This window comes from Mauremys reevesii, linkage group 2, assembly GCF_016161935.1.
Source record: "Mauremys reevesii isolate NIE-2019 linkage group 2, ASM1616193v1, whole genome shotgun sequence".
Classification (NCBI taxonomy): domain Eukaryota; kingdom Metazoa; phylum Chordata; order Testudines; family Geoemydidae; genus Mauremys; species Mauremys reevesii.
In genome coordinates this window covers 89,498,392-89,522,097 of record NC_052624.1, presented here as the reverse complement: position 1 = coordinate 89,522,097, position 23,706 = coordinate 89,498,392, and the positions used below count along the sequence as shown (strand labels likewise).

Sequence of the window (23,706 nt, the reverse complement as noted above, 5' to 3'; positions counted from 1 at the left end):
GTAAGAGCCATCCAGGGAGACTGGGCCATAGTGGGGAGCCCCAGACCCACCATCTGCCCTGGGGAATGAGAACATGGGCCAGGGGCTGCTCTTGGGTGCCCCAGCCTCCTGCCAGGGCAGGTTGGAGGGTCTGGGGCTTCTCAGAGTGGCCCTGGCTCTCTGGGTGGCTCTTAGCACTGCCTGCTTCTGGCCAGGCCAGGGGGTGGGGCCTTGGGAGGAAGAGGAGGAGCAGGGCGTGGGACCATTGAGGGGGTCGGGGCTCCTGCGTGTGTCCTGCTTCTGCCTTTTGGAAAGGTGGTCACCTAGTCACAGGGAGAGGTGTGCTTTAGGTCAAGACTTCCAAAGCTTTCACTGTAACTGCTACAATGTATTAAAAACATAAGGATGCAGGGAAAGGGATGAGGACTGGGATGATAAAGCAAGGATCACAAATGTTCTGTAGTGAAATGGAGTTAAGAAAATGGCCCCTTCATCTCCTAAATGTGATGAGGGAGGTGTGTGAGGGGAGCCAAAGGATGGGCATTGGATCCATCCTTAATGGTTGCATTTGAGGGTGTGACATTTGGATTAATTTTTTTTTTTTAGAGCTGCTCAAAATGTTTTTGATTTTTTTTCAATGAAAATTGTATTCAAATATTTAAATTGATTGAGGGGGACTGTAAAATGTTGAGAATTAGGGAAATTTGGGATTTTTTGAGAGGTGTGAAATATTTTACTTTTTTTTTTTTTAAATCGGCAAAATAGGGACAATCATTGCACTAAATTCTGTCCAGGAATGCAGGTGCGGGGCTGCCACAAACTTCCATGGGAGCTAATCTACATACAAGGAAACTCTATCTTGAAGTCTACACTGTTTGTTTTTTCTCTGGCTTGGGCCACTTACTCAGCCACGGGTCTGATATTTGAAATTCTTTCAACAGTAGTATATTTATTTTTCACCCGCATGAGATGCTGTAAGAAGACCTCATAGTATTTGTCCCAAGATTTATATTGTTAAAAATTCATGAAAAATTTGTTTATCAGTAACTTTTTGGGAAGTAAAAAGAAACTGATGTCATGAAGGCAGATTATGGCCTAATGCAGCAGCCGGGAAAACGCTGTAGAAAAACAATAGATTCCATATTGAAATCTGAAGGTGACAATGTAGCTATCTATGCAACAGTTTCCTAAACTCACTTAGGCCTGGTCCGCACTTAAATTTTTTTGCTGGCATAGCTGTGTTGGTTAGGAGTGTGGAGGCAGAAAAATCACACCACTAAGCAATACAGCTATGCCGGGGGAAAAAGCCTTAGTGGAGATGCAGTTATGCTGTCAAAAAGGTGCTTTAGCTGGTATAGCATTTTTTTTTTAATTCAGGGAACTGGTATAAGCTGTCTCCACTAGGAGGGTTTGCCAGTAAAACTAAACCTAGTCTGGCTATAGGAGCTATAGCTACATCAGCAAGACCTTTCCAGCATGGACAAAGCCTCAGCCTTTGACTCATCTGCCTCCTAACTAGACTTCCTCAGGCTAATTTAAGCATCTTCTGTTTTTTACACTTTATTTTCAGTTTGGTCAGTAAAGAAAAACATACTTTTTGTTTTAGCCTTGTTCTTCAACCTCTGAGCCCTCTTATTTCAAGCAGCCCTAGATTTGACCTTCTTTGACATTAAACATTTTCTTCTTGAAGGAAAAACTTTTGGCCAATTCGGTTCTTCGCTTTCAGCCGCCCGTCCTCTCCCCTCACTGCCCTTACTATGAAAAATCCAGAGTAAAATTCAGAGGATGAGAAAATGTGGTGGAACAGTTTCATTTTTTTTTCTACCAACAACTGAGTTTCGTTCCGTGGAAAGCTGAAGGAATAGATTCTTCGTGGACTTCGGGTCAAACTTGTTTGAAAAGGGAAAATCCTGGGGTTTTTTTGTTTTTTTGTTTTTTTTTTTTTTAATTACTCATTGTCATTTTCATTAGTAATTTCAGGGATCGTGTATGTAAATAGTCTATAATAGCAACGTGTTCCTATGATGGCTGCTGAATGGTATCCCAGATGATACACTATGTGACATTACCCAATATATGTTTGGCAGTAAGTTATTTGGCAGGTTGTGAGAAGGCATATTCTGGAAGTTTTTCACACTCCCATAACCCCATTGGTGCTGGGAATCAGGATTTCCTCATGTGAAGTGCTAATGCAAAATGCATTGGCACTTATCAGCAGGAGAGATGAGCCTATGGGTACCAGGGGGTAATTCAGTCCTTTTCAGTTAGTAGGGTGGGGTCATGCCTTTCCTTGCACCAAAAAGAGAAGGAAAACATGCCCACACTTGCTTTCATGATATTTAACAGAAATAACTTTTTCTTTTAAAATTGTTTCCATTGCCTCTTCATCTGCCAGCCAGAGAAGCTACTATTGTGCCCTAATAGAGAGCTTTTATCCATAGATCTCAAAGTAATTTACAAAGTAAAGCATTGTTATCACCATTTTGCAGGTGGCTAACCTGAAGCTAAAGCCATTGTTTCAAAATGAAATCCCTCAACTTGGGTACCTAAATGAGAGACCTAATTTTCATAAATCAGGCCACTTTCATTCAGATGCCTAAATGTGGATCTAGGTCCTGTGATGAATTGCTGCAGAAAAGTGGCTGTCTCCTCCCAATCTGTGTTCTGGCCACTCAGGGGCGGCTCTAGGCATTTTGCCACCCCAAGCACGGCAGTGCCTCTGAAGCCGCGGGACCAGCGGACCCTCCGCAGGCAAGCCGCCGAAGGCAGCCTGCCTGCTGCCTTTGTGGCAACCAGCAGACCGCCCCCCGTGGCTTGCTGCCCCAAGCATGCGCTTGGCGTGCTGGGGCCTGGAGCCACCCCTGTGTCCACTAGATCATAGATGCCTAAACTGTGTCAGTCTGAGCTGACATGGGAGAAAAACACCTTTCTATAAGATGGGTGTTCTGTTTTCTTCCCCTGCCCCTAGTGGAGTTCTGTAACTATGGGACCTATCCCATTTGTGAGATGCTATGTCTCTGTATGCTGATGGCCTGCAGTATCTTCCTAGATGGTGGGCTATGTGGGACTGAGCTGTTTAGTTCAGTGTGATTTGCCACTGTTGCCACAGCCAAAATAAAATGTTAGGGTTGTTACAAAAAGGTAGGTATGCAAATCACTTGTTACAAGTATTTGCATAAAGAACCCGATTATAAGAATGGTGCTTATCCAAACAGGGAACAGAGTCACATGACCAATCACAGCGAGGCAATGCAGATCAAATTTTAAATAGCCATTGAGTAAGTTAAATTTGTTAGAAGTTTGGATGCATCATGCTGTAAATGCCAGGTATTTACAGCCTCTAATGGAATAAAAGCCAAGATTTTTTTTTTTTTGAAACCATATGCCTAAAGTTAGGCTTCTTAGTCCATAGATATTTCCCTAAATGAAAGTGGTCTAATTTCTGCAGCTGAAAATCTGCTGTTACAATCTAACCTATAAATAATGATTTGTATTACTGTAGCACCTACAAACCACAACTATTATGGGAGTCCCAGTGTTCTAGGTGCCCTGCAAAGATGTACAAAAGACACAGTCCCTGCCCAAAATAATTTACAATCTCAATAGACAAGACTATAGTTGGTTGAAAAGTTTCTGATGGAATCAAAAGTTTTTGACTGAATCAAAATGTGCCATATTTTCTGCCAGCTGGCTCCAGGGCAGCTGGCTGCCTGATTTCCTGGCTGTCTGGCCAGCCAGCTGGCTGTGAAGCTGGCTTGTCAGCCTGATGATTTTTTTTTAACATTTCTATTCCACAGAAGACTTTGCTTTTGACTTTTTGTTCCAATTCTGAATAAAATAATAATTTTGGAAATGTGTAATCTTCCATGGGATGGAAATTCTGGTTAAGACAGGTAGAGTTTGGGAGAGGGAAAAAGAGGTAAAGTCTAACTATTTGTGTTTTGTGTTTTTTTTAAAGCCCCAGCTCATGGAGTCATGTGATTCCATGAGACTCTTGGCTTGTTTTTTTTTTTTTTTTTTAATTTCTAGCATCCTTAAGGCCCACAAACAAGAAGGCAAATAAAAAGAACCTAAAACTTATTCTCTTAAAATAATTTTTTTAAGCAAACCTCATGATTTTTGGAGCCCTGGTTAATGATTTTTTGACCATTAGAGGTTGACAATACTGTTATCCATTAACTAGGCCACACTAATCTATCTCTTAACACCCAACTCATCACCATAGTTCAGTATCTGAGGACCTTACTTATTTCAGAAGAAATGCATAGATTCCCATACAGTCCTCTATCAAGTGTACTCTGAAATGACTTGTGTGATGGGGCTTCAACTGCTTTCAATTCTTTAGGAGTTTCTTCCAGTCTAATGTGGCTCACTGGTAGGGAATTTGTTCTGATAAATAGTCTAAATTTTCCTTTGTCAATTTCAATCCTTTTCTTTAATCTTAGTGTCTCTTTGGACCACCAGTGACAACTCCATAAAGCCCTTGGAGGGCTGTTGAGAGGAAGGTTATTTTATGTACCTACTATACCAGATCTAACTGGTTCAATTTTAGATACTGTTCCCAGGACATCATCCCTGCATATTTACCTTCTGTTTTAAACTTTCATAGACCTCTCTGGAAGAATTGAAGTCTTGGCATAAGATAGCAGAAAATGTTGATTACCTAAATATTATTATAATTGAAAATATTCCTTTAGCTGTATTTTCAGAAGTCTCAGGAAAAGTGTTGCTTTTCCTGATAATTTTTTTAAAATTTATTTTCTCATTCATTAAAGTCTCAAGATCTTCTGTAGCAGAAAATGTCTACTAGGCAACTGCTAATGTAATTAATAATCTTACCAAGGTGACACTGAGAAAATGATTTTCCCATAATGAATCACTGGCTTGATTAAAAGACCTGTGCTCATCTGAAGAAGCTGGGAATATTAAGAAACCATAGAATGCAACTTCATATGTCTGTTTATATATGTTTCATTGGAATTCATTGGAATAATTTTCCAAAATGGCAATGGCAAAGGCAAAGTATAGTGAACAAATTGCCATGTTATGAAAGATGGATCAGAAGGGCCTAACTTTCATGAGTGTATGTGGGGGCATAAGGCCTACACTGTTGTAATTCTACGGTGGGTGAGGAAGAAAATGGATATTTTTGTCACGATTAGAGATGGTAACACCTGCAATGTTGGTTTGTGTGTTCTACCTGTTCAATACAGAAAATGAATTAACTGTTAACTCAAGGAGACTGCTGGCACTTGAAAAATAGAACATTTTATATGACAAGATTGTATCATCAAACATTACAACCCATGCTCGATGGGAACCCTATTCTGAAAGAAATCTTTCCTGAACCCCCTCCTCTGGCCTTCAAACAAACCCCCTCTCCAAGCTCATCACCAGAAGCAAGCTCCCCACAGACCAACTCAAAGGGGCACCAGACCTTGCTAGAACAGATACAAAATCTGCAGACATATCTCTGCTGCTACGATGATCAAGACCCCCCACAACATACCTTTCGAGATCCATGGGTCCTACACATGCCTATCACAACATGTGGTATACCTCATCCATTGCACTGAATGCCCCAGTAACGACTGTGTGGTTTCACTCACATAATCAGTACATTCTCAGAAGAACTTGCGTAGGAAATAAGATGACCAATGCTCTATCACCTGTGGGTGAACACTTTTCTATATCTGACCTATCAGTCTTCATCCTCACAGGAAACCTGCACAACCCTGTAAAAAGACAAACCTGGGAGCTTAAATTCATAACTTTGCTAGACGCTAAAAACCATGGTCTTAATAAAGACACGGGTTATGGCTTATAACCCACTATCCCCATGTTCCCCTATGATTACAGGGGGTGATTTTGTATTTAGCTGTGACACTGGGAGTACCTTTCCTAGACCTGAAGAAGAGCTCTGTGTAGCTCAAAAGCTTCTCTGTCACCAACAGAAACTGGTCCAATAAAAGATATTACCTCACCCACCTTGTCTTTCGAAGGTACATGTGGGACTTGGAAGTATATAAAAATAAAACACCTGAAGATATCTTCAAGCTATATGTCAACATTGGGAAGTATTGTATAACATTGTTCACTAAATACTTTTGTATTGCTGGCTAATCAAGGTGGATTGCCACTAAACACTTCCTACAGTATGCACCGCTGCTTGCACAGACATGCAGGGCCAAATTTTCACTTATGGTCAGCTAAGCTGAGCCCATAAAATGTGCCTGAGCAAAAGACACACTTGTGTGCCTAGATGAGTATCTACTGAATAATAGTATGACCAAGCATACTAGAAATTCAGAGAGAGATGGGTCAAAAAGGGATGATCAGATCTGACATTTCATGGTATCTTGTGATTTCTGCAAGGAACAGGAAGAAATGCCACTCTTATTCACCAAATGTGAACTGCTATATATTAGACTGATCAAGTGAATTTAGTGATAGTGGGAACTCAGGCATAGGCCACTATCTGTTCTTGGTTGATAACCAGGCCATTCTGGTATGGCGGATCCTATGTTCTTGATTGCGTGTGCAATAGGGGTAATGATGCATCTATGGGTTCATTACAGGCATATGTAATTGCATCTTCTTGGGGTACAACTTAGGCACTTACCTTTTTGAAAATTTGACCCACAAAGGTTGACTTGAATCTGCTTTGTGTCTTGTATTTCAGTCTAGAAAGTTTCCCTTTGATTTGGCTTGTCCGGCATTTGTGAGATCCTTTAGGAGAAATCCTCTCTGTTAACTTCTGTTGACAGAACAAAGGCTGTAACATGGGAATTGGAAGATACTTTCGGCCGTTGACAATACCTCTGCAGACCACATTATTAATTGTTTTCATTTTATTCATTGCTCACCATTTAATTCAGCTTGGGAATCTTTTGTTGTGGAGCTGTTTGCTCTACGTTCCCTCAGTCTTCGGGATTCTTAATGTTTCATTTTCTTTAGTTAATTCATCCTTATCCTGGCATTACAAGAAGTGATACAAAGAGGTTCTACAAATAAATATAAGAAGTTAAAGAATTCTCCTGTAACCAAGAACGTCATGGTGCCCTCAGCCTCCTGTTATCCCCAGCCTATGGCATCCCTTTTCAAATTTGCCATTTTCTCAGGTATCACTTTGATTTTTGGTGCCTGTATGGGTCTTAACCTAAATTGTCAAAAGTGACGAGTGATTTTTTTTTTTTGGGTGTCCAACTACAAACACCTTGCAGGGGACCAATCTTCAGAAAATCCTGAGCACCAGCCCCGTGAAAATAGGGCCAAAATTGAAATGTAGCATTTCCTGTTTGTGGCTGATGACCACCTTCCCTTCTCCAAGCTTCTTCACTCCCTACTCTGCATTTTGCAACCCCTGCTTCTCTTTCTTGCTTGAGATCCCCCCACCACTTCCTTCTCCTCCTCCTCCTCGCTCTTCAGACTTGCAAGGCCTCTCCATTAAGACTCAGTGTCAGGGTGCAGTCCCGGTCTCGCTAAGCCTGGCATCCAGTTTAATCAGCCCTTTGCTCTGTGTGGCATTGGGGGTGTGACTCTCACTAGCTGTCTTGTGCTCACTGAACTTTGGCTGCCAACGCCATTCATTTACATATGTGGCCCCCTTTTCTGTGCTCTGTCCTGTCCTCCCAGGGCCATGTGTGTCTGTCATGGTTACCTCAAGACCAGAAAACTAAAAAAGAGGGGGAGGGAAGAATTCTCCCCACCCCCCCAGCTCTTGTGCCACTCCTAGCATGTGCTTCTTTCTGTGCTGTTTCCTTAAACTAATGTCAGACCTGTCCTCTGTTACTTTGTGTGGCCCTGCATGCCTGACTCAGTGACCTGGCTGAACCAATGTTTCCATCTGTTTTGCTTTGTGCCAAGGCCTCTGTTTGTCTGAGCTCACGCTGCATGATCTGTTCTTGATCTGACTGAATCTGTTCTGCCCAGCTCTGCTAACAACCTGTACCGAAGCTCTAGTCTGTCTTTGTAATGGGCACGCATGTGCATTGAGCTCTTGTTCCTGAGGTGGCACTGAGGCAAGTCACTAATGTATGTGACTTGCATTTTATCTAGAGCGAGAACTCCCATGAAGCCATCCCACTCCCCTACCTGAGAATAGTTAATACATTTGTCATGCTTAAAAATAAGTTTTGCTTTAAAAAAAAAAAAGTGTGGAAACCATGCCCTTCATTTTCCTTCTACCCAAAATGTCACATAGTGGGATAGGAAGTAGAGGGGAGTATTAGAAAATCCATCTCTTTTCCTGTTTCTTCTCCTCCTCCCCCACTTCTCTTGAGCTGCTGGTGGCTCCTAAAAGGATTAATTAGAAAGATGTGAGCAGGGGTTGGAACGTCAAAAAACAATCGTCACTTTCATATCTGACCCCTATCACCAGCTGCAGAATTAACAAATTGAATGTCGTCAGCAAACAGGAGTTGCAGATGATATGAAGTTCATTACGAGCAGCACAGGGCTTGTGTTCAAAGCTCACTTTAAACAACTCTTGCTGATTAAATTCCATGCAGGAGCTCCTGCCAGAGACTGTTAGAAAATACGAACATCTAACAACTCTCTCTCTCCCTCTTTTTTTTTAAAACATGTGCCAATTATTTGTCTCCTATCTGCAGGTGCTGGCAAGTATCAGTGCTTTGGCCGCACTGTCTACAGTCTTATCCATTTGGCGCCTGATCTAGTGCTCTCACATTACCAGCAGTGGGTTCTGTTTTCGACTGTGAAAAGCTGTGAGCATAACTCCTGCTCTCCCCCCTCCTTTATTTTATTTTTTTCCCCCTCTCACCCTTCTACTCCCACAGCTCTTTTAAAGTGCCTGAAAGTGACAAAATAGACTCTTGGTAACCTTGTTAAAGATGTTATGAGGAAGAATAGGAGAAAAAAAAAAGTAACAAGTGCAACTTCTGTTTTAACTGCACAAACTCAGGTATATTTCCATTGTCATCCTCTGGCTATTTATTTTCACCACTACCCGCATCGGGCGGTAGCAATCGAGCTGGGATCGATATATCGCGTCTCATCTAGACGCGATATATCGATCCCCGAATGAGCTCCTGTCGACTCCGGAACTCCACCAACCCGAACGGCGGTAGCGGAGTCGACATGGGGAGCTGCGGACGTCGATCCCGCACCGTGAGGACGGTAGGTAATTCGATATAAGATACTTTGACTTCAGCTACGTTATTCACGTAGCTGAAGTTGCGTATCTTAGATCGATTTCCCCCTGTAGTGTAGACCGGGCCTCTGTTTCAGTTGTGGCGGTTTTCTGCTTGTCCCAAATGCTCTTCCTTTCACATAATGAAAGCAGCTACTTGTAGCAAAACTGAAGTGGTGTTCAAAGGTGCTAAAAATCTGTCAAGTCTATGCTTGTACGTAATCTCCTGCTCTTCTCTAGATAAAGAGGAAAGGAGGGCATGGAAGTGAACAAACATGGAAACATTTGTAAGATTTGGAGTGCCCATGAAGGGGTTTAGCCCTTCTCCGGTAGGTTTTAGGTCAGGAATCCTAAACTCGAACACACATAGATTAACCTTCCTTCCCCTCCACCCCAGCACATTTTGCTCCTTGTCTATTGAGTCAGCCAAATAGATTTTTGAATTGGATAGCAATATTACTATTACTCAGATGAGTCCTAGGGAGGATGTGGCAACCTACCCCAATGCAGTACATGATTCTACAGAGGCCATGATGCTGCTGGCAGGATTCTAGCACCATTTTTCTTGGATTTGGTCCTCAGAGGCTACCTAGGGGAAGATACTCTTTATAGATCTACCTATACTAGGAAGACTGTGCTGTCAGAGGATTATGTTGAAGTGTGGTAGTCTCCCATATATGTATCACTGGTTGGACATTTCTAGGTAGATAATGAGTTTCTGTTGGTAATTTTCTCAGTTGGGAAGTATTGTCCTCAATGCTTGTCATTTTATGTAGCCGTCAATGGAATTATAGGTTCCTGAGACTTTGCAGGTTTTTTATAAGAGTTTCACTCATAGGATATTTCTATTAGAAATGCACACAACATTCAGGGTGTTTGACTCTGGGGTTTAGTTCAGCTTCCCAAGTTTCATGGTCCAATTGCATTTTGTCTCTTTCAGGCTATCTCCGATTAACATATACCCAGCATGACTATTCAAGATTACAAATTTATTTCATTGTAGCGTCATTATACTTTTCTTTTATTTTCTCTTCTCTCCTTCAGTGCAGTCTCTAACACCTGTTTTATTAGAGAATACCTGGTCATAGTGAAGTGGTTTTGCTTCTACTCATGCATCTTGTGTTTCCTGTGATTGCGCTGCTATTTAGTTTTGAGAGAGAAAAAGCTGGTGTTTCAAAAAAAGAAATCAGCCAGCTGGATTTTTCTGTTTTGACTTCAGTGGAATTATATCACGGATGAATTTGGCTGATAGGGTCCTCTTACATCCAAAGTTCCCACTGCAATTTCTTTGCTTTTAATTGTGTGTGTGGGAGGGGGGGTCCCCAAATACTTGCCTACACATGGATCTAATAATTGCATTTAAGACCCTGATTCCCATCAAAACTTCATGAAAATTACATAGCAGTACAAATTCAAAATTACACAGCTATTACAGACATCACTTGCATGTCCATCTGCTCTTATTTATGCACGCTGTCCCAGTAATTGCATGTGCAAACACATACTGGTACTTCATAGCAGCAACTTCTGGCAATGGCTGCCCTGTCAATAAAACATCAGCTCATTACTCTAGAAGTTCTTTCATCCTAAAAATCAAGGTAACTCAACAATTAATAAAGGTTGTTAATGGTGGAAAAACCCAGCACCCATGTAGCCATAAATTACTACAAATAAAAACACAAATAAAAACAAAATATAATCTTTATTTCCCTGCTTTATCCTCAATTCATTACCATTGCTTTGGTAGTGTGCACAGCATGTTGTTGTAATGTAATTAAGAGCATCAATCATAACAGCTTGTCTGTATGTCTGAGCATAGGTTGCTGCATTTCCTGCAGCCTCTTTGTTCCACTGTTGACAGAAAATGTCATCTTTTATTTTACATATGCAAAGTGCTGCAGGTAAATATTAAAATTCATTGCTATGTTAGTCATTGACGTTGGCAGCTCCAGACAAAACTCCAACTTGCTCAGTCTCCCAAAAGCATGCTCCTCCATCATCCTGCACCTGTGTATAAAGTTGATGACAAATTCTCCATATTTGTGTAATTATTGAATGGTTTCATTAGCCATGGTAAAAATGGGTACTCAATCACAGTGGGGTTAGGACAGTCTTGATGTAACTGTTGCTTGATGGGGATAGAGTACTGGGAATTTGTTTCAGAAGTTTCATTTAAAATTTTTTTGGCATCATGCACCATTCCTGGTCACTATGTACTTTTCTGTTAGGGGGATAAATTGATGGAGTCCAATATTTCTCTGAGGCAATCTTCTGCATATACAAAGAATATACAATGTTCTGTTTCCCTGAACACAGTGGGAGACTGTTCCTTAGCTTGCAGTTCCAAGCCCCTTTCCAGCCAGCACTTAACCCTGAGAAAAATCTAAGAATTTTCTGCTAAGGTACAAGTGCTTCTCTGGCTGTGTCTAGTGCCTTCTGTCTCCTTCTGTGGTGTTTCTGCCTCTGTGTGTCTGTGTGGATGCACACACTTGCACATACACACAAGCAAAACCCTTCATCCACACAATGCAGTTTCTGATTGGCCCTGAATGGCTGGCCTGTATTTTGGGCTGTGGCTCCTGTTTCAGCTATCTGTTCCATAAAATGTATGTATGTATGTTTGTTCGTTCCACTTATCCTGAGTGAAGGGTGATGGTTACATCCACAAACTTCAAGGTTTAACTTAACATCCAGCATAACACACAATTCCAGCAACCTCCCATGATGATCCACGGGGTACTGTATCTCCACTGAGTAACACCCCTCCACATGGTTATACTTCTGGGTTGTTTGTGGGTAGTGGCAGCAGGGCTTGCAGGTTCCATCCATAGCTCCTACATGTTCAAGAGTTGTTTAAATCCTTCAGTAGTCTCTGGCACATTGACCACCTTGATCATATGCTTTTACAACACAGTGTATTAACATGCAAACCTTCATGACATCAGACCTCTTCATGGACTTCTTGATCCAATACTGATGCCCAGATGACTGGTAGCTGTGACAGGCCAAGTGCCTCTATCGTTTCCATAGGAAGTGGCGCACTCAGGCTGGCTGGCTTGGAAATTGTGGGACTAGCTGTCCAGAGAGAGACAGAAATATCTCCTTACTCATTCTGGAGTTATGCAGCCTCTGTTTTTCATTCCACTTCTTGATGACTAATTCCCATCAGTCTGTGGTCATGGTCTGGTCCAGTAGAAGCACTCAACCTGGTGAACATTTGTCCTCAATACTGCATGGATCCAGCTAACCCAGAGCTGCAGGTGCATGGTGGTTGCAGCATAATTCCGTCTGCTGATCTTGGTCTCTCGCTCCCCACACATGGAGCAAGAGCTGAACATTCATCCTGGATTTCACTTGGTGAAAAAGCCTAGGGTAAAAACACAAGTGCCTAGGGATTTATGGTAACTTGCCCACTGAAATATGAGATGGTTGGTTTGTTTGTTTTTAAAATATCTTCCACAATTCCCATGGGCCGCCAGAAAACCCTTTGCCACTTCAGAGGCGACTTCTAATGGAGAGCAGTAGCAGGAACTGTGGGACAGGTACCCAAAAGGAAATGCAGCCACAACAGCATAGAATAGTAGGAGTATAATTGTAAGACAAAACTACAAGCAGCATGGCTAGTCTGGACAAACTACATCATTGGTGTGATCTCATCTGTTTAGTTACCAATGGTTCATTTCCCTAGTGCAGATGCAGTCAGGGTGTCTGGGTCAAACAAAGCCTATTAATTTCTCATTAACATGTACACCAGAAACCAGACTGAAAGATTTTTGCATTTTAAAAAAATAAGTTAGCAGCCATCCTAGTGCTCCCCATTTCTCTAATCTTGTACAAATAATAGAGACGTACTTATAAGCGAATCCATTAAGTATTGTTTATGAGCTGTGACAGAGAGTGCAATAAAACCCATGTTTTGGCCCCTGGGCCTTCACCAGGACATTTCTTGATTGAAGAGGGCACCATATAAGTACTGTATTCCGTAGCTATACAAAAGCTGTAATAGAGTTAGCCAGCAGTAAAATTGTAATTAATGTCATGTAATATAAAGATTTACCATTTTCTCTGAGGACTCTCCCCTTAAGGCAGTTACTTTGCGTCACTCAGTAATGTTCTAAATTAAAATGACCGTGCCCAACTCCCACTGCCTGACCTCCCGCCCCCTCCCCCCAACCCTGAACCTCTTTACCTCTTTATGGTCCTCTGACTCCATGCACGTTCCATAGGATGTTTACCATGGGGTGCCACATCTGTAGAGAGGAGCTATAAAGATATATTAAAATAATCGATCAATATTGGCACTGGTTTCTCTCTTTTTTTGCTTGTCTGGTGAACGGTGAAACGTTTTGTGGTTTGTTTGGGTTTTAGCTTTTTCTCCCTTCAACCCTTTAGTTCTTTTCCCCAAGAACAGTGCCTCCCGCCACCCTCCAAAATACATCTGTATTGCTCTGAGGATGGTAAAAGAGCTATTGGAGCAAATTTTGAAAAATGGTGGTTTGCTTTTGCTACTTTTCTCTGTTGGGGGCTTTTGCTGAGGTGAAAGTGGTGAAACATTTTTGCCTTATTGAATCGGAAACACCCTCAAATACTTAGAAATCACAACATTGACATTTGAAAATTCATTCCTGTGAAGATGGTCCATATGAGGCCTCACTACATTTTAAGTCCCACTTAAACCCTATATTGAGGAGTTAATTAGGAATTAATTGGTGCATAGGTCTTGTGCTCATCCCTGCATAAGGATGAATTTCACTCAAAGCAAAATTAGATAACTGGTTAATTCTAAGGGGTGGGAAGGGTGTGTACGCTTTGAGCACTGAAGCAGCTTAAATCTACAGTAATTTCCAGCTGAGGGTATTCCTCTTTCCCACACTTCCTAGTGTATTGCTAAATAGTTTGAGTTCTCAGGTTCATTTAGAACCTGATCCAAAGCCCATTAGTGTCACTGAGCATGAATCATTTTTGTAATCACGCATACATGATGTCTGGGGTTAAAATGTTTATTGGCCAAGTGGCATGCAGCCATACAGTGAGATGGCCCAGCAATTGAACTAACAACCAGAGTGCTACTGTGTACCAAATGAACAATAAACAGGCAGGGTGAAATCCTGGCCCCACTGAATGACAAAACTACCACTGACTTCAATGGAAGCCAGGTTTTCATACCTAGTCTGTAGACCCTAAGTAGGGCTATAGAGATGGTTACCCTTTGAACCCTTAAACCTGGCAAAACTCACCGGATTTTAGCTCCAATGAGAAAGCAAACCTTTGAAGTACACAAATCTCTCTGAGAATATTGGCCATCCTAGGAGCCATTTTCTTTCCCTTCCCTTCACACTCCATACCTAGGAGCCTTAGGGCAGGTCCATACTCACCGCACGGGTCGACGCGGTGAGTTCGACTTCACGGAGTTCGAACTATCGCATCTGATCTAGACGCGATAGTTCGAACTCCGGAAGCGCCGCGGTCGACTCCGGTACTCCACCACTGCAAACGGCGGTGGTGGAGTCGACGGGGAGCCGTGGAGTTCGACCCCGCCGCGTCTGGACGGGTGAGTAGTTCGAATTAGGGTACTTCGAATTCAGCTACGCTATTCCCGTAGCTGAATTTGCGTACCCTAATTCGAACCCCCTTTTTAGTGTGGACCAGGCCTTAGATTCTTCTGCCTACCTACTGCCATTCAGTGACCTTCGAAATCAGGAAATGTTCTTTTTGGTCCAGCAATACTCATAGCCTTTGCCTCTGTTTCCAACTGTGTCCCAGTGTGCACAGTTATAGTGGATTAGATTTTCTGGTACCGCAATGCCGTCTGAGAAGATAGACTGGCTTGGAAAAGTGCTGAGTGCTGCAGGAGGTATTCAGTTTGATTTGGGGACTAATTAAAGCTGAGCACAGCCCTTTTATCTTTCCATTCCAGTCTCCAGATATTGGGGTATAAGGTTGCGCAGCTTGGTAACTTGTAGCTATTTTGTTTCTGGCCCTTTAACAGACTGACATAAGCTACAGTAGCATGGATGATTTAATAGAATGTGTGTGATCCTCCTGTTATCACGTACTATAAAATTTAGAGGTGGCAGACCACCTGTGCACATGGCACTGACTAGAAATATTGCCTAGCAATGCTGCCATGCTATCACAGACTATCAAATTAATACGCAGTTTGATTTTCCATCTGACTATATATTGCCTTGCACTGGCCTAGTGAGAGAGGCAGCTGCAAATGGTCATTTGCACCAAAAGGCCCTCAAGTCAGTTCCCATTAGAACTATTGCATCTTTTTCTAGTTAATGAATTGCTCACATCTGTGAAATTACAGCCGCTCACTTTTGTTTTGTTTAAATCAAAATTGCAGAACCCATCAGGCAGTCTGCTGCTTCCAGCTACTGTCGTCCCACAACATGATGTTAAGCTGTATGCTGCTGGTTTGTGGTGATGCTGTTTGAGTTTGACAAGGAACATATTATGCAAAGCAGTGCTGGCCCTGTCCCCAGGAGCAAAACCACCTTGGTAAGCAGTTGTGGCTTAGAAGAATGAACTGTCCTATGTGATGATAGGGTCTGAGTCCTGGAAAGAGAAGAACTCAGACTATGAAGTCTGTGATGAGTTATCAGAGACTTACACTGTGTAATGCTGTTCCGGGAGTGTGACCTATTGATTGAAAAGAGTAGAAATAAATTCAAAGACTGCCCACTTGTGTCCTCACTCTGTCACTAGCAGTAGGACAATGATTATCCTCACAGATCAATATAGGAGAGTCTTTGCATCTGCCACACAAAACATGTTCTACATATCTGATAGTGTGCTAATTAGGCGCCCCCACAAGAATTAAATCCTAAAGACCTCTGCCAGTCTTTTCTCTTTTCAACATCGTCTGGGGTTGGAGTTCTGGAAAGTGGGTTTTAATCTAGCAAATATTCTGTCTCATCATGCCACCACCTTTTTCTACTTCTGCCACTGAAGAAGTCTCTCTTCCCCACTATTATTCTCATATACAAATTGCTTAGACTTTGTAGCTGATCATAGTGACTGTAGAACCTTAGAACTGTAAGACTGTTGCAGCCGTCAATCTTCATACTTCCCTTTGATTTCAGTTTCTGATGTTACTGAGCACTTCCTCTGTGGTGCATCTCTCTTCTCTTCATGCTGCAGTAAGCACTATGCTTCTTCCTATTCCCTTGCAGAAGCCACAGGCCTTCCACTTCAGTTGGTGCTGAAGCAGGCAGAAAAGAACTGCATAGCAGCATCTGTCAGCAGCCTCATGATGTAATAGTCTGTACTGTGTTATTCTCAAAGATGGATGATAAAAAATATTCCAGCATACAAAAGTACATTAATATGGAGTTACAGTTCAGTACATAGCAGTAACTTAAGGGTAAAAACATTACAGGGATGTTGACATTAACCTCAAAACAAGCATTAAGTCGAGAACCTTCAGAGTGAAAATCCAACCATGTTAAGATAAGGAAATACATAGTTAAGGCACCTATATAACCTTAACTCTGCCCTGTGGGGGATGCTGTGCAATAAGCATATGATTATGATGAAACCATTTTAGCCGTTGGTCTAGATTAAACTGATTTTAAAGCTTTCTGGAGTTTTTCATCTCTCCCCCACCCTCAGGTGTCACTACAGGACAGTATTAATGGTATTTGGATGCATTAACTGTTTATTTCTTGACCTTAATGGAACAAAAAGGCTTTTGTAAAATGGAGCTTTGAATGATGTGGAGAGAACTAACTTTTCTGTAAGTTACATGATGAGGCAAGGTGTGGTTTCTTCTGATAAGACTGAACTTATTTGTGGGCAATGTCACTGGAAACAAGACTTCACACATCCCTCTCCCCCGCCACTTCCTCTAATGGAGAAATCATGGCACGTCGGGGAGCCCTACCGCAGCAGTGGGGGAAAACTGATTACACATAGGAAGGCGGAGTCCTGCAACTGACTCCATATGGGCCTACCCATGTAGAGCCCTGTTCACTTCCAGATGACCCAGGGATCCCCTGTGTGGTTCTCAGGGCAGGGTCGGGTACTACATGTTTTTGTTTTAAACAGACGTAAGTAGAGAACACAACAAACAGAAGAATAATGCATTTAGGCGCAGCTTGTGCCAGGTAGATATTTGACTGACTGTGGTGGGAGCATGGGAAATGTACCACCCAAGAGGGAGCTCTGGGGAGAGACTGTGACTCAGGAGGCACAATGCTCAGGGGCAGTAGCTTCCCAGCACACAGGCAGTCAAGTCACATCATCAGTTTGTAGGGAGGAAGGTCTGTGGCCCTGCCTATTCCCTATGCTTTCTGAGGTAGCTAAGAGAGTAGGGCCCTGTGTTCCTGTTATGACTGGCCCTGTGCAAGGAGTGTGGAAGGCCTTTGCCCCTCTGCCACCAGCTGCACACCCACATTAGGCTCCTATGCAATCAGCCCTGGCATATAAATAGATATGGGCCTGTCCCAAATGCTCAGTGCAGAACACCACTGAACTCTGTGGAAGTTTTGACTGGGATCCCAATTTTGTGGCTCAGGGTCACTTCTAACACCAAACTATTGATATATCCAAGAGAAGGGATTCACTTTGCTCCTGTATGTTACCATATACCGCCACAAAGCAAGAACCTCCCTTCTTTTTGTTCTGTTTTGGTTTTTTTGGGGGGTTGTTTTAAATGTGAAACTCATTTGAAATGTGATCCTATTCCCCATTGGCCAGCTTACCAAATAACAAAGCCAATAGCAACAAAAGTAAGGGCTAAATTTTCAAAAGTGACTAGTGATTTTTGGGTGCCTCGTGTGTTGCTGCCTGGCTTTCAGAATGTGCTGAGCCACCCACCCCCTGAAAATTAAGCCCATTTAAGATGTGTCAGGTTGGGCACCAAAAATTGCTGGTCTCGCCTGCAAATTTATGCCCATATATGGTGTCTTGGTTACCAGGATAGCTCCACCTTTGTCTCTCTCTGAGTGCACCCTGTGAGCTCTTAGACCTCATGCCTTCACCTCTGTTGGGGTGGGATCCCTGATTCTCCCACTCTCTGAGCAGGGCCCTGGACTACAGCCCTCTGTGTACCAACTGTGATTACTCAGCAGACGTGACTGGTTTTGACACATGGCGTTCTTCCTTTTGGGAGCATGTTGACCACTCGTTAATATAGGTAGCCAAACGGCTTTCTCAGCCCAAAAGAGCAGGAACAAAGCATATCTCAAGAGAAGAAAGGGTTTTACCACAGTAAAAGGCCTATACCCATGTCTATCTTACTATAAACTCTTCCAGCCTGTGGTAGTGGGCCAGGCAACTTTTGGTGCTTCAGCTCCTGCAGAGGAGCCTGCCTCTGTCAGTCTGTTTTCTGTGAACAGCCTCCTGACAGCTGCCTCCCCCTGTGGCATTTTTAACTGTTTAGTGTCTTTTAGCCTCTTGGCTCCTAGCCTTGGCACAAGAAGTCGAGTAACTTTGGCTGGAGACTGGAAATAGCATCTTCCCAGCTAAAAGCTCAGGCATTGTCTCTTAAGGATCCCTGCCATGTTTATCAGGAGGTTGCTTAAGAAGCTATTGTGTTGCCTTCCTACTAATTTCCCAACACCTCTGCTATTAAACTAAACCAATATATGTATACAGTAAACATTCCAATAACCCAATAAAGCCAACAAGTTAACTACCCCAATAACAACGTTCTTAAATTATTACAGACTAGCCCTAGTGAAATACAGTCCTCTCTGGGGTGGAGCTTAGAGAGGTAGCGAATTGGCACAGTGCACAAGCACGGACAGCAGGGGAAACTTTGACCAAAATATGTTTTATCTATACCACTCAGATGATTAGTAAGTAGAGAGAAACAGATTCCACATTCAATCGAGCTACAAAGGATTTTTTTCTTCAAAAATCCTATCATCCCAAACAAACTCATCCTCTGAATTAAAGCAGGGTTTGCAACAGCAAAAACTCAGATATTGCACATTTCTACCTCAAATGTACTTTGTGAAAATATTTTTAACAGTGAAAAGCTATCATTTCTGTGCACAAAAACTTGGTAGTTTGTTTCTCACAGCTGTAAAGAACTGATTGTGCTGTCTGAGTAGTTTATATGGCCTCCATCACTGTAGTACCTGAGCACCTCACATGCATGAGCCTTACTGTATCCCAGTGAGGTGGTATGTTTATTATCCCCTTAGTTCCCCATCTGTAAAGTGGAGCACAGAGAAATTGTGACTTACCTAAGGTCATGGAGGGAAGCTGTGGGAGACCCAGGAAATTAACCTAAATGTCCTAAATCCTTGTGCAGTGTCTTGACTACAAGGTCTTTTTCCTCTAAATTCCCAGCTCTTTCCCCTTCGTTCCCTCAGTCTTGACTGGAAGAAATTCAGGGAGCACTACTTGTAAATGTCCCAGGTGCTTGGGCTCTAAAACTTGTCTGAGCCCTGTGAGAAGAGACCGGATGAATAGCTCCTGCAAGAGACTCAACATTCAGAGCAAGATGCTGGCTGTTTAGGAGGCACTTGAGACCGTCCAGCTCATTTCACATTGGACCTCTGGCTGAAATTGTATGTGTCCCCCAGAGTAGGTGGCAAAGGCCTTAATCTGTTTAGCAACACAGGTGGTCTGCTTGCTTCTTGAGATGACATTTCTCTTTGTATTCCTCCCCATGTTAGACACTTGTCATCTTTATGTTACAAATGTGTCCTCCTAATTTAAATGTACACTGATTGATTGGCTTGGCGTTGCGACCTATCAGTTGTTCATTTCATGCTCTTGAATTTTATTATAGAATCGCGTTTCTCTCTTTATAAAAAAAAAAAGAAAAAAAAAGTGTGTGGGAGGCAAATTAGTTTTTCCAATGCTTTAATCTGTGATAGGATTAAACTGGACTGGCTCCTTTAAAAAGTGTCCCCTTCCCCATCGTCCTCCCCACTTCCAATTACAGCACTAATTTCAGTAATGGAGCATTAATAGAGTAATGGGCTGCTGAAGCTGGCCTGAAGGAACTGTAGTGCTCAGCACAAATTGAGTAAATAAACCATATATTAGATTTCTAAACAATACTTTTAGTCTAGTCCCCAGGGAAAGAGAGTTGTCAAGACTTACTTAAGTCAACCCTGCAAAATGTATGCAAAAGAATCCTCTATTCATACCCTGAGAAACAACAACGTAGTTTAAAGTAGCAGCAAATCTCTCTCCCATAAATCTTAGAGATCCAGACAGAGAGAGATTTGTGCTGTTTCCCTCTTCCAATTCCTTTGGCTTGATTTATTTACCAATAAGCATCTTTATGCCCATTTCTATTTGTGGCCTAGTAGAAAGCTGCCTGTGTAGAGTGGAGCCATCTCCCAATAGCGAATGATTTGCAATTGAAAGTAAAGATTTATCACTAGGCCATACAAAATGATCTACAAGTTCTTCTGTCTGGGACTACTAGTATCTCTCTCTCTCTCCTCCCCCGACCAAATCTGTGGCCCTCTCTGAAACATTTTTATTAATTTTAATTAAGAGGCTCCCTATCTCTTCATTCAAATAGATATGAGTAACGAAGTACCAGCTACTCAGATTTACCCTAGAAAACATACTAGTACCAGAGGGATAGGCATAATTTATTATTGCAATAACACCAACATGCCCTAAGCAAGACCAGATTCCACATTTTGTGAGGCACTGTACAAACGTATTGTGAGAGGCAGTCCCTGCCCCAAAGAGCTTACAGTTTAACTAGACAACACAGACAAAGAGTGTGAAGGGAAATAGAGGTGAAGTGATTTGCCCAAGATCACACATCAGGTCAATGGGTGAGCTGGGAATAGAGGCCAGGTCTCCTCAGCACCAAGATAGGACAATGGGCCTATCTATAGCATGCTGCCTAACAAATTTATCCCATCTCTAGGGCCTGATCTCGAGAGGCCATGAGAACCCACAATTCTCATTCAAGTCAGTAACCTGTGGGTGCTCAGTACCTCTTAGGATCAGACCCTAATTTTTGACACTCCCATAGCTTGCCCAGACCCTGAACTCTACCTCTTAGTTGTGCCATTTCAAGTTGGCATTTTGGATGCTGCATTCCTGAGAACTACCATGGAAGCATGACACTTTTGACACTGGCAATGAATATGATGAAGGACGTGGTATATCCTTTTAGCCCTGAAAAGTAAGTCAGTTTCACTTATGGATTAGGGCTACTCTGATGGCTGTAGGTATCTTAAAGTGCCATTCAAATCTGAAAAGTGATTATGTAAAAGTGACATCTTCTTATTTAACAGGTATGCCCTGTGTGTGTACTGTCCTCATTTCTGACTCTTGTGCCAGAAATAAGTTTTTGTTGTGTTTAATTCCTATTAGCCCTGCAGTACTGACCTAGCTAAATGGGAATGAACTGGGCTCTAGATACTCTTGTGCATCAACAGACGTTTGCTGAGTTTTTTAATCAGTGGGGCCTGGGCAAACCCTAGCGGAGCAATGGGTTTGCCAGTGTCGTCAGTGGCTTATATAGACCTGCAGGACTTCTATTACTGTTGATCATGCACAAGATGGATTGAAAGAAAACCTTTCCTAAGTAAATGATGGTGTGCTATAAAGTTCTTTCCTTGCTGTGCAGATCAATGAGCTTCACCGTGCGAAATCACTCGCTGCACTGCTGCCTGTATTACTGAGAATAAGGTAAATAAAACTTGCACTTGAATTGAAAGAAATAAAATCGCTTTAGTCTCAGAATGAGACTGGTATGGAGGCAGAACCCTTTGGGTTGGATCAGGGGAAAGTTTTATATAGACCCCATTAAACTGGGCCCAAATCACTCAAACCTATAGCGTGGGTTCATTTAAATCACTCCCTCACATGACCTCAGGATATGACACATGAAAGGAATCACAACCCATTCACATATAATTGTACCAAGCTGATGTAATGTTTCAGGTGGTTTTATTGGTGGTACAGTAATTCCAAAAGATGAGACAAACCTATTGAGCTGAGTAATGCGGTCAGAGGACTAAGACAGCCAGAAAATCCTGAGTTCTAATCCTGGTTTTACAACTGACTTCTGCGTGGGTTTGGACAAAATATTAAAACTCTGCCTCAGTGTCCTCCTTTTGCAAAGGAGGGATATTTGTTTAGCCATGAAGATTAACGAGTTACTATTTGAACAGCTCCTTGAAAAGATAAAAGCAATTAGACTACCAAGTGTGATTATTTTATTACTGAAAACACACAGTATTGTGGATTAAAAAAATTAGGTACAGGATTGTGTCCTGACTGGAATGTGTGGTACACGAAATCTTCATTAAAAAGATTGGATTCTTAAAATATTTGTCTGGAATCTAGACCCTCCTCTACCCTCCCTTTTTCACAGCTTTAATGTTCTCAAATTCAGCCCTCTGTGTACCACTCATGTTCACTTCAAGGTGGCCTCATAGGATCAGCCTCAGAGTAATCACTTCATTTGTGTTTAGAAAATCCATTTTGCTTCCTTTCAAATTGTGCTAGCCAGATGCCAAAATAAATCTGGATATAGACTGTATCACACTTCCAGTACATCTTTTAGAATATATGTATTTATTTTAGTAGTTTGAGAGATTCAAATGCGTTAGTCTCAATCACTGAAGGGCTTTAATGTGATACAATTCAGTCTTCATGATCCAGTGAAGAGGGCACTGGCTTACTTGGGCTGTATTCCTGGTTCTGCCACTAACCTGTTATATGACTTTGGGAAAGTCTTCTGGCCTGAAAATCTATGAGACTAGCCTGAAATTCTAGGGCCTGTCTTGCCTGACCTGATACACCCTAGAATATCATCCAATAATTCTTGCATGAAGTCTGTTGTTGCTGCTTGAATAAGAACATATCTTGTAGAAAGGTATCGAGTTTGTATTGAGTGATTTTTTTTTTTTATGTAAAGACTTCAAGTCATTTCACTTCTCAGTGAAATGGACACTTAGATCTAAGTAGACAAAAAATAGGCTGACTTGAAGTCTTTACATCAAAAAAATCACTCGATACAAACTCGATACCTTTCTACAAGAAAAGGGATAGGGACTGTCTCTTAGGATTTATTTGTACAGAGCTAAGCATAAAGGAGTCAGGATCTCAGTTGGAGCCTCTATCTGTATAATATTCCAGGATTGTCATTCAGTGTGAGTGTCACTCTGAAACCTAGAATGTCTGAGTCAGTAAGATGCAATGGAAGCAGCTACAAGCATGGTTGAGAGCACTTTTTGTTTAGAGTATTGCCATGTTCAATCATAAGTGGGATTTGTGGTCTGTTAACTTAAAAAATTGATGGTATCAGCCATTTTTCACTTTTTTACACACTTTACTGTATGAATCACCCCCTGGCAATAGCACAGTATTGATATAATTATATCAAAAAAATAAGTTAAGGTTGCAAAGTCAAGCACTCAAAAGTGAGGAAATGCTAGAATTAAGGCTGCCCATGAACCTTAATTTGGCCCCCTTGTGCACGTGCTTTATGACACCATCTTTAATTACATGATCACATACCATTTTTTCCCCACAGGACCAAGAGCATAGGATGGATGGACTTCACTTAATAAGCAACTATTCAATATTTTGTTTTATCCTCATTGTTCAACATATAGCCTCATGCCTTA

The 23,706-nt window shown here is 42.0% G+C and overlaps 1 long non-coding RNA gene across 2 annotated transcripts in view; it reads left to right on the top strand.

Moving 5' to 3' along the window:
* Positions 1 to 23,706, top strand: part of LOC120398533 — a 31,162-nt gene that overhangs the window by 4,701 nt on the left and 2,755 nt on the right. Inside the window, exons 2-3 of one of the 2 annotated variants that reach the window (XR_005594506.1) lie at positions 8,592 to 8,705; positions 15,483 to 15,637. This is a non-coding gene — a long non-coding RNA (uncharacterized LOC120398533). The remainder of the gene's footprint in view (positions 1 to 8,591; positions 8,706 to 15,482; positions 15,638 to 23,706) is intronic. The other variant, XR_005594507.1, reaches the window with a different exon arrangement.